Here is a 13,152-nt window from a genome sequence, read left to right as displayed (position 1 = left end):
CCTCCATGCTTAATTAATTTAACACTGTGCTAAGAGCTAGGTTATACCACTTATCTCTTAATTCTCATAACAACTGTCAGAGGTAGGAATGTTCTGAAAGCAATCTGAAAATATCAAACAATATCAATACATTGATATTACCAATACCAATTGTCATCGTGGGAATATATCCCAATTTTTAAAAATCCTCTATAATAATTTGTATAAAAATAGTTAATGCAAGGCTCTTCAGGATGGCATAAATTGGAAGTAATTCAAATACAGGTTTCCCCTGCTATCAGAAAGAAGAGCTTCCCTATTCCTATAAAACATTTTATAAGCTGAAATGGGATAAAGCAAAGAAGCAATTATCACTAACTTATATGGAAAATTTTTTGAGTGTTTCCAGACCAAAAATTAACCTCTCTTAGGCCTTTCCAATACCCTACGACACTTCTTGCTAAGTGATACACAAAATCAATTGAGGTAAAGCATAGGTGCTCAAAGACACGGTCCAAAGCTATTATGGCTGCTTGAAACTGAGTGTAGTTCTGGGAAAGGAGCTTGGTGGGGCCACTGTTGCTGCTCAGGTCTGGACAGCCTCGATAACAGCTCGCCACAACACAAACACTGAATGCTATTTTCATTTTTCTTTCCTTTTCATAAAAGTGAAAATCTTCTTTGGATTTCTTCCAGAGAGTAAAAACAGGTAGTACTATCAAGTCTTTTATAAAAGCACAGTGGGTATAACACAAACTTTTGAAAAGTAGGGACTACCTGTACATAGCATTCATCAAATTATTGTTACCCCAACACTATGGAAAAGCTTCTGCTTGTTGTATTCGTAAAATGTGGAGTCTTTAAAAATCTAACTATGTGCATAAACTAAATTTAACAAAAAGTATGGAAAACAATTTAGTTTATAACCACCCAAAGTTATACGTACACAAACAAGGCTTAGAAAGGAAAATACTAATAAAAAGCAATGTTTATTGGGTTCTTTAGGCCCCCTAAAATTGTGTCATGGCAAACAAAGCACATAAATTTTAAAAAACACTATAGAAAAACTGTTTCCATATGATTATTCACTTATGTCTAACTGATTAAATATCAAGTTTATGTCATGAAGTATAAAGTAAGATAGTATAAGATAGATAGTATAAGTAAGATAGTAAGATAGTATTTCACTTTGTTCAGAGACTAGTGAAAAATTTTATATCAATAAATTTAGTGTGTAGGAGACGTCTCCACAACTACTGTTAAAGGCTCAGACAGGTCCTGATGTTGGAGAACTGACGGGGCAGACTGATAAAAGCCTATGTATATACACTAGACTACAGGATCCTTCTGGAGAGAACACAGATTTAAGTGCAAGGGTCAGCTCTAGCAAAGACAGTCTAGTAACGATGCCTTAATTATCTTGGGAGAAGAGTGATTCTGAGCACAGGCTGGTGTATGTCATTCAGATCCCTCCAGTAGGGATTTGGAGTAGATGGAAGGAAAGAGAGGCCATAAACAGTCTTACTAAGCTTCCTTAAGGCAGTGAGCACAAATTAGCTATACAGTTAGGGTATCCCCTACAGAAAGTAAAAGAAAAAGGGAAAGGAAGCATTTTCAGGACTTTGCCAAAGATCTTGGCTCTCCGAAAGTGTCATCACATTAGTGTGGGAGTGCATTGTGAGGATGCAGTGTCCAGAAAAGAGCCAAAACTGAAACAGAGCCCGAGGGAGACATAGTAGTATCCAGAGAAGTAGTCACAAATGCCAAGCAGATGCTACTTGCAAGGCAGCTGACCAGATTTGTTCTTAATAATTAGACACTTCGGGAATTCCCAAGAGAATTTTTTGCAGGGAAGGGAGAAGATTCAAGCCTTTGTACAGATTTGAAGTTCTGCAGGTGGAGCAAAGCCACTGAAGAATAGGTTATTGTTATTCTTGTGATCCTACTTACAATCATAAGTTGACCAAGCTTGGGAAATCCTGGGTCACAAGAGAAAATATACAGACCTTCTCATTATAGTAAGAATTAGAGACAGCTTGTGTGTCAACAGGATATTTCTAACTTAAATCATTTGAAAAATATTAGGGGAACTTATTTTGTAAAAGTAACCCTAGAGGGGAGCCTGGGTAGCTCAGTTGGTTAAGCTTCTGACTCTTGATTTGGGCTCAGGTCATGATCTTAGGGTTTGTGAGTTCTGCACTGACCCCATAGAGCCTGCTTGAGATTCTCTCTTCCACCCTCTCTCTCTGCTCCTCTTCCACTCCCACTCTCTCTTTCTCTCTCAAAATAAATATATAATATTTAAAAATATGTTTAAATATTAAAAATACTAAAAATATTTAAAAATATATGTAAAAATAAATAAAAAATAAAAGTAACCATAAATAAAATTCTTCTGCAAGGCAAAAAATCATCTTTTTAATACCCAACTAAATATCTGCTATATATCTTATAAATACACATTTTTCAAAAATATTTCAAAACAGATATATTTATAACATTTTGTTTCCTCTGAAAAATTCTTTAATAATTCTCTTCTATAATTTCAGTGGGGTACCATTAATATTGAGTAGACTTGGAAAGCCCAATGGAAGTCTTCAAATAGTTACAGTAAAACGGCAGGACATATAGGAGACAGAAATTGCAATGTTAGCACTACCACCCAATTGTAGGAATTGTGGAGGTTGGTTAGATGGTAGGAAGCTGACAAGGTCAGACTTTTTGTTGGCTGTTTCCCACAACACAATATAAGCTCCATGAGTTCAGGGTCTTGGTTCACTCAAGGCTGTATTCCCAAAACCTGGACAGTGCTTTTATAATTTTACAATATTACAAAATATTTCCTGAATGAATATAATCAAGTATATTACTTATACTTCAGATAGAATGAAAAATTTTACCATTAACAAATTCGTCATGGAGTCAACCAACTGATATGTAACTACAGAACACATAAGACACATTACATACATAAATACATACATATACACACATACATACAATGTTTATCACACATTATGGGAAGAAAACTTTTCCCCTACATATGAAGCACTTTATTTTTATTCACTTTACCCATCATAGTGAATACTAACTCATGTGACATGTCCTAATTAATTAACTGATATAATTAATTCATTATGAGCTCAATCAATAAGAACTTGAAAACAGATACAACAAGAACATTTGTCTTTGATTTCCCTTTCTGCTTTTTTATTTGGTAAATAATTCTGGGTATATTCATTGCAGACCGTCTATTAATCTGTATATCTGAAAATATAAAATAAAAGTGTAGCAAGTTAATATGTATAGTATTAAACATGAGTAAAGTAAATGAAAATATGTAATGCAACAGAGATAAAAAGCATACATATGTAAAAACTTTCAAAATATGTATTTTTAAGAACTAATCCCTAAAACAAAGAAATTTTAAAAAATAGCTGTATATTAAAATTTCTTGCAACACCTAAAAATGATTTAAGTCCAGTGACTTTAGAACACAGCTCAGGGGCACCTGGGTGGCTCAGTTGGTTAAGTATCCAACTTTTGATTTTGGCTCAGGTCATGATCTCACAGTTCGTAAGTTCAAGCCCCAAATCAGGCTCTACCTGCTTGGGATTCTCTCTCTCCTTCTCTCTCTCTGCCCTTCCCCTGCTTCCTTTCTCTCTCTCTCTCTCTCTCTCTCTCTCTCTCACTATCTCTCTCAATAAACAAATAAACATTTAAAAAAATAAGAACACAGCTCAGAACACTACAAGGACAAAAAGAACTACAACGACCTTTTAAATTTCATTCAGTCATTTTCTCATTAGTTTTAATATTAGTTTTGTTATTTGAAATTATGCTTCTTACAGTGCAAGATAAACACATGTTTTAGTTAATAATGTTAAGAATCAAAATTTCAGCATAAGAGCAAAAATAGACCTACTCAGGAAATAAAAGAACAAAATAAAACATTGTAATGTTAAAGAGAATTGAAAATGATTTTTAAGCATGCATTTTTTGTCTAGCTGTACAGACTGGAATGGCCAGAAACATTGCTAGACCCGTAAAGAACACCCCTACTACTTATATTCTGGGCTTCAATATCATTCCCCACTATGATAAACTAGGAACTCTTGGTTTGGGCTCATGTCATGATCTCACAGTTATTAGGATCAAGCCCCACATCAGACTCCACACTGACACACACTCTCTCTCCCTCTCTCTCTACCCCTGCCCTGCTTGCTCTTTCTGTCTCTCAAAATAAATAAATAAAAAACTTCAAATAAATTTTTGAAAAGTGCATTGTCTTAAAAAATTATATTTATGTAAAAAACCGGAAAGGCATTTTTAAATTTTTAAATATTCACACAGTCAAATTAAACTATATTTTCTTTCTAAAGCTTCTGGTTTTTCTGTTAATAAAGTTTATCCAGGCCCTAAGTTAAACATTCAGTCTCCTAAATTTTCTTAGGTTTTCTTTCTCTAAAAATTAACTTTTTATTAAAAAAAAAATTTTTTTTAATAGGGGCGCCTGGGTGGCTCGGTTGAGCGACCAACTTCGGCTCAGGTCATGATCTTGCAGTTTGTGAGTTCGAGCCCCACATTGGGCTCTGTGCTGACAGCTCGGAGCCTGGAGCCTGCTTTGGATTCTGTGTCTCCCCCTCTCTCTGCCCTTCCCCTGCTCATGCTCTGTGTGTCTCTCTCTCAATAATAAATAAACGCTGAAAACAATTTTTTTTTAAATTTAAATAATTTTTTTAATGTTTATTTTTGTATATTTTTTAAACGTTTTATTTATTTTTGAGACAGGGAGAGACAGAGCATGAATGGGGGAGGGTCAGAGAGAAAGGGAGACACAGAATCTGAAACAGGCTCCAGGCTCCGACGGAGCTGTCAGCACAGAGCCCGACGCGGGGCTTGAACTCACAGACAGTGAGATCGTGACCTGAGCCGAAGTCGCACACTTAACCGACTGAGCCACTCAGGTGCCCCTTAATGTTTATTTTTGAAAGAGAGAGAGAGAGAGAGAGAGAGAGAGAGCGCCAGAGAGCACGTGAGTGGAGGAGGGGTGGAGAGAGAGGGAGACACAGAATCCGAAGCAGAACCCAGGCTCCGAGCTTTCAGCACAGAGCCCATGCGGAGCTTGAACTCACCAACTGTGAGATCATGACCTGAGCCGAAGACAGAGGTCAACCGACTAGCCACCCAGGCACCCCTTAGATTTTCTATGTATTCACTGACATCAAAGGGGGAAAAAGATAATTTCATCTTACTTTTTCCTGTGTCCATATCAATTATTTTATTATCTTATTTAAATACATTCACCAGGACTTCAAAACACAATGTTGAGTAATTATGATTGTTTTCAATGAAAACAGCTTCAATATTTTATTTCAATTTTTTACCAAAAAAACAACAGAAAATGTTATTCTAAATTATCTAAATCATATTTAGTTTCCCTCTATGCCCATTCTGGTTTTGTTCATTATTATTAGGAATGGTGAATTTTATCAGCTTCCATTTCATAATCTATAGATGTGATCACTTCTTTTTTGTTCCTCTCAATGTGTTCATATAATAAATTCTGTATTAGCTTTCCTGATATTGCAACCATCTTTGCATTCCTGGAAAATAATGTGTACCTGATGATAGCATATTATTGCTTTGATATTTTGCTAGATTCACTTGCTCATATTTCATATATAGTTTTCGTAACTATATTCCTAAGTGAGATTTGTCCTTGGCTTTCTTTTCTGTACAAACAGGTGAGTCCTAAATTTATGTGACTATGAATTGAGAAGGCTTGTATCTTTCAGAGTATTTAGTATCCCTTTTTCTTTCTTTATCCTTTTTTAAAACAGAGGTATAGGGGCATCTGGGTGGCTCAGTTGGTTATGTGTCCAACTTCGGCTCATGTCACGATCTCATGGTTCATGAGTATGAGCCATGCATCAGCCCTGCATATCTGCTGTCAGCACATAGCCTGCCTTGGATCCTCTGTCTTCCTTTCTCTCTGCCCCTACCCTGTTTGCACTTGCACGCTCTCTCTCTCTAAAATAAATAAACATTAAAACAAATCTTAAAAAAAAATCCAATGGAAAAAAGACAGTCTCTTTAACAAATGGTGCTGGGAGAACTGGACAGCAACATGCAGAAGGTTGAAACTAGACCACTTTCTCACACCATTCACAAAAATAAACTCAAAATGGATAAAGGACCTGAATGTGAGACAGGAAACCATCAAAACTCTAGAGGAGAAAGCAGGAAAAGACCTCTCTGACCTCAGCCGCAGCAATTTCTTACTTGACACATCCCCAAAGGCAAGGGAATTAAAAGCAAATATGAACTACTGGGACCTCATGAAGATAAAAAGCTTCTGCACAGCAAAGGAAACAACCAACAAAACTAAAAGGCAACCAACGGAATGGGAAAAGATATTTGCAAATGACATATCGGACAAAGGGCTAGTATCCAAAATCTATAAAGAGCTCACCAAACTCCACACCCGAAAAACAAATAACCCAGTGAAGAAATGGGCAGAAAACATGAATAGACACTTCTCTAAAGAAGACATCCGGATGGCCAACAGGCACATGAGAAGATGTTCAACGTCGCTCCTTATCAGGGAAATACAAATCAAAACCACACTCAGATATCACCTCACGCCAGTCAGAGTGGCCAAAATGAACAAATCAGGAGACTATAGATGCTGGAGAGGATGTGGAGAAACGGGAACCCTCTTGCACTGTTGGTGGGAATGCAAATTGGTGCAGCCGCTCTGGAAAGCAGTGTGGAAGTTCCTCAGAAAATTAAAAATAGACCTACCCTATGACCCAGCAATAGGACTGCTAGGAATTTACCCAAGGGATACATGAGTACTGATGCATAGGGGCACTTGTACCCCAATGTTTATAGCAGCACTCTCAACAATAGCCAAATTATGGAAAGAGCCTAAATGTCCATCAACTGATGAATGGATAAAGAAATGGTGGTTTATATACACAATGGAATACTACGTGGCAATGAGAAAGAATGAAATATGGCCCTTTGTAGCAACGTGGATGGAAATGGAGAGTGTTATGCTAAGTGAAATAAGTCATACAGAGAAAGACAGATACTATATATTTTCACTCTTATGTGGATCCTGAGAAACTTAACAGAAACCCATTGAGGAGGGGAAGGAAAAAAAAAAGAGGTTAGAGTGGGAGAGAGCCAAAGCATAAGGGACTCTTAAAAACTGAGAACAAACTGAGGGTTGATGGAGGGTGGGAGGGAGGGGAGGGTGGGTGATGGGTATTGAGGAGGGCACCTTTTGGGATGAGCACTGGGTGTTGTATGGAAACCAATTTGACAATAAATTTCATATATTGAAAAAAAATCTTAAAAAAAAACCCCAGAAGTTTATTTTATATACAATAAAATTCACCCCTTGCTTTTTTTAAATGCTAGCTAGAATTCCATTGTGGAAGTATTTAGTCTTGATTATTGTTTTAAAAATTAGATTTACCAACTTATACATTTCATATATGTTAATTTTATATTAAAATTTTCTTCTTCTTGGGCCATTTTAATAATTTATGTCTCATTAGGAAATCCTCTTATATAAGATTTTCAAGTATGTTGTCACTGAGCTGAATGTAATTATTTTAATCTTCTGTATCTATATTATTTCTCATCTTATACATTCTTCTTTATTTCTTCTTTAATTTATACTCAGAAAGAATTTAAGTACAAAATTTACTTATTTTAGTCTTTCTTCTTCAATAATGAAAGTACTTTAAATAAATCTTTTACTTTATCCCATAAATTTTTTAAAGAGTTCTTTATAATACTTCCTGTGATTTCCTCTTTGCTCCAAGAACAATCTTAATTATGTTTTATAATTTCCAAGTCATTTAGATTTGATACTCTATTATTGTTTCTACTTGATTGGCTTTTAGATCAGAGAATATTGCCCATAAAATGTCTACTTTCCTGATTTTAATGTTTCTTTTGTGAACAAGTACATGACCAATTTTTTATAAATGTCCTAAATCATACAAAGGAACCATATATTCTTCAGTCAAAAAATGTATAAGTACATATTTACATTATGAAAAAATTCAGTTTATTGATTACATTATTAAAATTCTTATATAGCCCACTAATTTCTGCCTATTAGCTCTGTCACTGTAAAACAATGTTCAAATCTTCCATAAATTATATTCAAGTTTTCCTTGCAATTCTCATTGCTTTCATCTTGTATCAAGTGCTAGCAGTAATGTAGAGCTCAGAAATTCTCATTCAGTGGTAATAAGAATGTAAATTGGCATGATGACTTCGAAAAACAGTATTATGAAGTACCAGTGAAGATATGCTTAGCTGTGGCCACCAATTTCAATCCTGGAAAAATCCCCTCTGGCACCAGGATACATGGACTAAAATGTTCACTGCTGCTCTAATTGTAATATGAAAAAAATGTAAGCAACTCAAACATCTATTAACTACAGAGTTAACAAATTATAATATATCCATAATAGTTAATTACACAGCAGTAAAAATTAAAAAATATAGCTACACACAACATCATGAAAAAAATCTCAGGAATGTAATAATATTGAATGAGGAAAAGATACAGAAAAAATAGCAAGATCTCATTTATATGAAGTTCAAAAATATTCAAAACTAAGCAATATATTAGGAGTACACCTATGTGTGGTAAAACTATAGAAGAAGAAAGGGAACAATAAACAAAATTCAGTGTACTGGTTGCTATCTCGGAGGGTGAGACTAAGACACAGGATTTGTCCAAGCGCACACAACAATTTCCAAGGTAATAGTACCCTACTTTTTTCTAAAACTTAATCGTGTGCACAAATGTCAATGTACTATAGTTATTTATGTCTTGCAACGATTTATAAATATATGTGATTTCCTAATATTTAATAAAAACAATAAGACAATAAAAACCTGGAGAGCAAATTCCTATAATGACTTTTGTGACAAAATTATCATTAATGGCTATTCCAGTAATAACAGGGAGGAGGCTTCTCTCATTTATTCAGTATTTACTGAGCAGCTACTATGTGCCTTCACTGTTCAGCACTGAGTGAACAAAATAACAAAATAAACAAAACCCTTATTCTATTGGAGGTTACATCCAGTGGGACAGAATCAACTCCTTATTGCTATTTTCTATGAACCAAGAGAAGCCATTTCTTTTACTAGTAACTTGTTCAGGTTTTATGGTGAATGTAAACTACGTTATATATATATATATATATATATATATATATATATATACATATATGGTGTGTATATATATATATATATACACACCATATATATATGCCATATACATAATACATATATATACCTGTGATTGAAAAATAGATCTTATTTTAGTATTAGAAAATTTTGCTATAAATTTACATTTTAAATTAAAATCATTCTTTTCTTACATATCGTTCATCAATCTGTAGTTATCATTGTCCAATAAGGGTTTTTGAGCAGCTACATATCTTGATAGATTCTTCCACCTAGGAAACAAGCAATCTAAATTGAAGCATGTCAAGTAAAGCAAATAAATACATATTAAATACACTTAAGTATTCATAGTCCACATTTCTTATAGCCTTTGGTTAGAAGTCTTAAATTTATCCACTTCTGCAATAACCTTTGCAGGAACCAATACAGATTGTGTATTTTGGTCCCTTCACTTAGGGTCACAGAATGTATAACTTAATTACCCAAATACTTAAGTATCTCTCTGGTCAAACCAATAATGTTCAAGCACAATGAAAAAGAAAACTAGTTATTCCATGTAATTCTACATAATTATCAAAAAAGAAAATTATGTTCGTTCAACAGTGGCAAAAATGAATACTGAATGATGGATCCCATTCTTTATTTCCACCAAACACGTTAACAGCAAGTCAATGACACCTCTTTGACATGGAGCGCTGACAAGACTTAATTAACTAGGTGTGAATTTATCTCAACTTGTCATGAGACTACATTTATTTTCAGCCAGTACCAACCAATCCTCTTAGGTATTTCTAAGTTATTTTGTACACAATTTTTACATGTTAAAAGACTAATAAATAACCTACAGTCCTAAATTGTAAAGATTATATGTAACATTTATGTAAAAAACAATGCCTTTTATTTAAAATAAAGTGTTTCTGACCAATGATTTAAATTGTATCTGCCTAATTTGTGGTTTTTACACATTTGTACATGAATAAGTTTCAATCAAACTCAAAACTAAATATGTCTAATATGTGTTATCTAAGCAGAGGATGGGAGAATGGAGAATCTTTATTTTTTTTCTTTTGAAAGAGTGTATTAAGCCACTTTTGTTTTGTTGTGTTTTGTTTGGCTTTTTTTTTAGGATTCTATCTAAAGAAATAGAATGGTTACATAGACCATATGTAAGTATTATTATCTCTATCTACAAATGGTGAACCAGGCTCTGAAAAATTTAGAGTATCTCCAAACCAGAAAATAGCAGAACAGAGACTCTTATCTAGATTCTCTATTCAAAATTTTGAATTCTTTTCACCACACATATTATTACCTCTCTTAGTTGGAGTGAGTGGCTTTCAGTATCAGGGGGAAAAAAATACCAAAAAGAGGAGAAATACTCTTCTAGTCTAAAGTTTAGAAAAGATACAGATTATTAAAAATTTTATTTTGGATAACTTCCACCTTTTCAATAAAAATCTGAGTGTCCACTGTATGCCAGGCACATGGGAGACAAAAATGAATAAAAGTCCTTACTCTAAATAAAGGAGCACGTAGTGTAGCACAGACATATTCAGCGACAATTACAATAAAATATTATGAACACAAGAACACTGACATACAGAGGATGTTGTCACTTATGCAAGCAAGAGCAAGGGTGCCAGCTTTGGGTGGCCAGAGTCAGAAAACATTTCATCTAATCAACAAACATTAGGCACTGTGCCAGAAGCTGGAGCAGATAAATAAAACAGACCGGATCATAGCTCTCCTTGAACTTGCATTATAGAAGACACTATAAACAAGCAAATAAACGAGGTCATCCCATGTGATACTGGAATGAAATAGATCAACATACAGAGAAGACTGGGTCACTATCAATTGACATGTCAAGGAAGAACTCCCGTGAAAAAATGAGGAAGACCTGAGACGTCAGGGATGTATACCATTTTGAATAGTTATTGTTTAGCCTTTGGGGGCAAAATCAGTATGTTTTTAAAAACTAAGTACCTTTATATTCTACATAAAGTTTACTTTACTTTCAGGTAATGGTGTCATTTCGCTAAAGCTCAAAATCTCTTGGTTGAAGTTTCATCATCACCCAGTTGAAAAAATAAAGATGAAAGATCCCTCCTCCTTTCAATAAACAGAGCTGTTCTCAGCAGAAGGTAGCCTGGGGTAGCGGCGACAAGGTGCTGATGGCACTGAGGGCTGTCCTCACCTAGGCCAGCTCTCCTGGAATTGCGCTGTACGAAGGAGGGTGCGGTGCGCTCCGTGCAGGTGCTGGTGCAGGTGCCAGGTGCGGGCTGCCTCCTTGCCCTCGGAGCTCGAGCTCGGACACTACTAACGCATCTGTCCCAGGCCCGCCCAGCCCAGAAGGCTGCAGCCTCTGCCCTCCACCAGCAGCCTCCCACTTGGAAATGAAAAACCAATAGCCTAAGGCCCACCTCCTCCCACTTCCAAACACGTGTAACCACGAGCCTCTGGGATAGTCCTTGCAGATCTGGTGGCACGTGCCAAACGTGTGACGTCATACGTCACGCACAGGGCAGAGCCACGCCAGTTGGAGCCTGGGACAGAGACATTGGTCTCCAGGCGCAGGAAGGAGGGTCCTGAATTGCGTGTGTGGTATTGTAACACTCAGGACCTCTCAAGGGCCCCGGGATATGGCGCAGGCTCCGAGGGGTTTTCTTGCCATCTCCTACAACTCATCCCTCAATTTTGGGAGTGCTTCGGGCCCTAGCAACTGAGATTTAAATGCGGACCCAGAGAACTGCGCTCCTAGCTTAAATTGGAGATCCTCTGGCCCCAGAGGTTTGGAGTTCAGTCTGTGGAGAAGAGTAAATGGGGCAGAATGTGGTTGATTTATTTGTGATGAAACGAAGGCTCAAGAGACAAGGTCCTGCCATACATCATTTTGAAGAAAAGGAATGATGGATTTAGGAAGCCCAAAAATAGTACCAGGGAGCAGAAATATTTAATCCTAAAAGCTAACACCTTTCAATTCTTGTCAATTCAGTGTTCCTTATTTTTCAGAGGTTTATTCGCCCTCAAACCCTTTCTCCCAAAGTATCAAGTTTTTTGTTAAAATTACACCAGCAGTAATTTTGGAAAATATCATCAAAAGTAATGTTGCATAATGTGATGCCAATAAGGGACCCCAGGATTAGAAGTTAAGAGACCTGGGATATTAGTGCCAGGCTTGATGTGGCCACCTGTAGGAACTACATTCCCTTGCCTCAAATTTATTGATCATTAAAGTAAGGGAGTTGAAACAGAGCTCTTAAAATTTTTTTTGACCTTAGCAATTGTGAGACATTATCACAGATAGTCATGCAAATTTTTGTAACTGTAGTTTTTCCAGGATCAAACCAGATATTAGGGACACTTAGTATAGGGAACAAATCAAGGATAGACTTAGAGCATACTGGCAAGAAAAAAAAAATAGAAAAATTCTTAGTCAAAGCAGTATCTCTAAAATTTAGTTTATTAAATTTTTTTTATTAACGTTTTTTATTTATTTTTGAGGGACAGAGAGAGACCAAACACGAGCAGGGGAGGGGCGGGGGGGGGACACAGAGTGGGTTCCAGGCTCTGAGTTGTCAGCACAGAGCCAACACCGGGCTCGAACCCACAAATGGTGAGATAGTGACCTGACCCAAAGTCAGATGTTTAACTGACTGAGCCACCCAGGCAGCCCTAAAATTTAGTTTATCAAACCATTTGGTTTAATGTAATTGAATACAATTCAAAATTGACCCTTATTGGCTTGTATAAAGAGTAAATGCTGTCAGTTCTTTGGTTCTTAAAGAACAGTAGGAAGGTACAAATTTAGATCTCCTGTTCCTTAGATCTCGCAACCTTCTTTGGTTACTTTGTTACTGACTAAAGTTTTCTCTTCCCTTTGTGGTCTCAGCTTTCTTACTTCCTACTTAGATTTGATTCTGGCCCTGTGCGGGGTGTTTTTTT

Source organism: Panthera pardus, unplaced genomic scaffold (assembly GCF_024362965.1).
Source record: "Panthera pardus isolate Hobbes unplaced genomic scaffold, ASM2436296v1 HiC_scaffold_2, whole genome shotgun sequence".
Taxonomy (NCBI): domain Eukaryota; kingdom Metazoa; phylum Chordata; class Mammalia; order Carnivora; family Felidae; genus Panthera; species Panthera pardus.
Note: the sequence above shows the minus strand (reverse complement) of the source record.